Source organism: Vulpes vulpes, chromosome 6 (genome assembly GCF_048418805.1).
Source record: "Vulpes vulpes isolate BD-2025 chromosome 6, VulVul3, whole genome shotgun sequence".
Classification (NCBI taxonomy): domain Eukaryota; kingdom Metazoa; phylum Chordata; class Mammalia; order Carnivora; family Canidae; genus Vulpes; species Vulpes vulpes.
This window is the reverse complement of record NC_132785.1, coordinates 127666819-127669428: the sequence shown is the minus strand read 5'-3', so window position 1 is coordinate 127669428 and position 2610 is coordinate 127666819. Positions and strand designations below refer to the sequence as shown.

The 2610-nt window shown below is 63.6% G+C and overlaps 1 long non-coding RNA gene across 2 annotated transcripts; it reads left to right on the top strand.

Moving 5' to 3' along the window:
- Positions 1–622: 622 nt before the first annotated feature.
- Positions 623–2115, top strand: LOC140599420 (uncharacterized). Of its 2 annotated transcripts, none has more exons than XR_012002311.1 (2): positions 623–724; positions 1219–2115. It is a non-coding gene; the product is annotated as an uncharacterized lncRNA (long non-coding RNA). The 2 variants fall into 2 exon arrangements; XR_012002312.1 differs by having other exon boundaries at positions 626–724; positions 1215–2115.
- Positions 2116–2610: the final 495 nt, after the last annotated feature.

Genomic DNA, 2610 nt, shown 5'->3' with positions numbered 1-2610 from the left:
GCAGAGTGATTGCTCAGGAGCAGGGGCGGTGGGCGTGATGGGCACAGCCGGGGGCCTCCCATGCTGCAGAGAGGCCTGGAGCCTGGAGTGGGGTCCCGTCCTACCCGTTATCACGGGGTATGTCCCTGAGCATGACTTCGCATCCCCATGCCCCAGGTGGGTATGCCCGGCACCCCACCTGCCTATGTGAGCTCGCGCCCCGTGGAGGGCCTCCATCCATCCTCTGCTGCGGACTCCTGCTACCCCGCTCGGCTCACCCCACGGAAGCATCCTGGCCCCCATCAGAGGCAGGAAACTCGGAGTGATTTTGTAACTTGTGTAACGACGGGCAGATGGAAGGGCCGCTCTGCTGCCCGTACAGACGGTTTCAAAGGGCGGCTCTGGGCGGGAGCTCGTTATCCATTTTTATAGAATTCCACATCCTCTCGGAATCTCGGGATTACAAAACGGCCGCCGAGAAATCGTGCGCCCCATTAACATCGAGACTTTTATGTATTTACAATTCAGCTTAAATTTTTACCAGGAGAGGGTTTCAGATGCAAGACATGTGTTAGTCACTGCGTGAATTGCGAAACCAAGGGAGTATCTCCAAAGTGCTGGCCTTGACGGTGTAACCTGGCAAGGCTCGGGGACGAATAAAAATAACACGGCCCGGCATCGCTGCCTCAAAGGAGCCCTCCCCGAGCCCATAGGTAGTGGGTTTGCACGAGCAGGACGGCGGCTGGTGAGTGGGGGCCGCGGCAGGACAGCGTGTCCGGGGGGTCAGGGAGCCCGGGGCCAGTTCCAGGTCTGCCGCGCCCTGGCCAGGTGACCTGGGGCGTTCCCAGCCCTCCTGTGCGTGCCCAGGTGCCCAGGTGGTACCGCGGGGACGGGGAGTTCGCGCTCGCCCGCCGGCCCCGGGGGGTGTAAAGCCCAGAGGCCCCGGTGCCGGTCCCCACGCCAGACCCGGGCAGCCCAGGGGCGGCTCAGTGGCGGGCGCGGAGTCCGGGAGGACGGAGGGAGGTGGCGCCTGCAGCTGTCCCGCGCGCGAGCTTGGTTTCTAAACACAACAGCCCTGCGCCTCCCGCCGAGCCCCGAGCCTGCAGGTGGCTTGATGAACACGTGGTTTCTGGATGTGACATGAAAGTTAGCATTTGCACTCTCTGTCTGGGTGCCCCGGGTTTGTTTTTCCTGCTCCTACAGCCTGAGATATCCCTGACTGTGTTTATGTTGAGGCAGGACACGTGGGAGCGGGCGCTGCGCCCCGGGATCCGCCGGGCCCTGCCTCCGCCGTCCTTCTGCGCAGCACCGGCCGCCCCACCGCGGGATCCTGGGCCTGCAGAGGCGTCGGGGCACCTGCCCCCCCCACCCGGCCTCGCCCCCGCCTCACCCCCTCCGGGGTCTGCTGATGGTCCAGCCGCATCACACCCTCTCCCTGGACCGCCCCTGTCCACCGGGGGTGTCAGCTTTCCGGGGAGTACACACGGGTGACTTCTGACCTCACGCCACCAGGGAGTGAGGGCTGGGATGATTCCCATTCTGCAGATGGCCAAACGGAGGCTTGGGAGTGGCTTGCTTGCCCCAGGTGACACCGGGGGTACAGACAAGAGTGGTGACTGTTTCTAGTCCGAACACCCCTCTTCTGCGTCTCTCCTCCGAGATGCTGCGCCCACATGGGGTGGGGCGTGTCCGTCACCACGACCCCGGACCTCCTGCAGCCGCCCCGACAATGCCTGCTGGGGCCCCGGGGCACCGTCCCCCTCGGCTCCATCGGGGCCTCCCCGTGGGCTTGGATTATGTGCCGTCTCCCCAAACCTCTCTCGCTCTCCGGCACTGCTTTTTCAACTGCTGGCACCTTGCTTGCCTATCACGGCAGGGGACCCCGGGAGCACGGGAGCCCCAGGCTGGCGGCCCCGTGCCTCGGCCCGGCGAGCTGGGCAGTTGACTCTCAGCCTCGCCTGTTGACCGGCGACTTGTTCTTCCCCGAGGCCGGGTTCCACGTGTCTGGCCACAGGAGGCTAGGTCTGCCACCCCCCCCCGCACCCCCCGGCACCCCCCGCCGCCCCTGCCAGGTCCTTGGCTGGCCAGCATTTCAAATGATATTGTTTCATATTAAATTATTTTAAATTCCATGGACCCTGGTTTCACAATCAAATAATTCGATCTTGTTTACAAATGGAATTTTTACTTTTTGACGGTTTCTAGCTTTGCCGGGCTGGATGGTCCGCGAAAGCGTGTCCTCCCGTGCCCTCCTGCGCACCTCTGCTGCCTTCCCTTGGGGCCCGGGGGAGCCTGGGAACCGTCCTGGGAATTGTCCTGGGAACTGTCCTGGGGGCCGTGGACGAGGCTGCCCCTTCACTGCGTGTGGGCCACAGAGTGGGGGGGACCTTCTCTCTGCCTCCCACCCCCATCCTCTCCTACCCTCCAGCTTCCACCATGAGAAAACCTACAAATGACAGACTTGCAGGGGCCTTTGATTCCTGTGGTCCCAACACCTCTATTGATGGATTAGGAAACTGACGGCTGGGGTCCCGGGCCCTGTGGCCGGCTGGGGTCCCAGGCCCCAGCACCAGGTCTTGCGACACCCTCATCCAGGGGCCGTTCTGTGGGCCACCTCCCCCTAAATCCCCG